We start from the raw sequence: 585 nt of genomic DNA on the forward strand, positions 1-585 counted from the left end.
CTTTATCTTCTCTCGAGAACTGTGTATTCAGACCACTTGTTCATTTTCTTTTCTTTTTCTTTCTTTCTTTCTTTCTTTTTTTTTTTTTTTTTTTTTGAGACAGAGTCTCACTATGTTGCCCTCAGTAGAATGCTGTGGCACAGTGTGCTGTCACAGCTCACAGCAACCTCAAACTCCTGGGATTAAGAGAGTGTCTTGCCTCAGCCTCCCAGTAGCTGGAACTGCAGGTGCCCACCACAACGCCCAGCTATTTTTTTTGTTGTGGTTGTCATTGTTGTTTAGTTGGCCCAGGCCAAGTTTGAACCTGCCAGCCTCAGTGTATGTAGTTGATGCTGTAACCACAGTGTTACAGGCACCGAGCCCACTTGTTCATTTTCTAGTTAGGCTTTATCATATATTAAATCCCCACTTAAGGAGATTTATTTCTGCACTCTCAAGTTGGTCCCTCTAACCTGTTTTTCTATTTCTAAACAAATTCAATTCTGATTTGTTTATAGTGTTTTCTATATTGCGCATTCTTACACATGGTAAAACAGATTCCCCATCACTGTTCTTTTCCATATACTTCTTTGCAATTCTTGGGTA

Source organism: Otolemur garnettii, unplaced genomic scaffold, assembly GCF_000181295.1.
Source record: "Otolemur garnettii isolate 467f Iridium unplaced genomic scaffold, OtoGar3 scaffold00145, whole genome shotgun sequence".
NCBI lineage: Eukaryota > Metazoa > Chordata > Mammalia > Primates > Galagidae > Otolemur > Otolemur garnettii.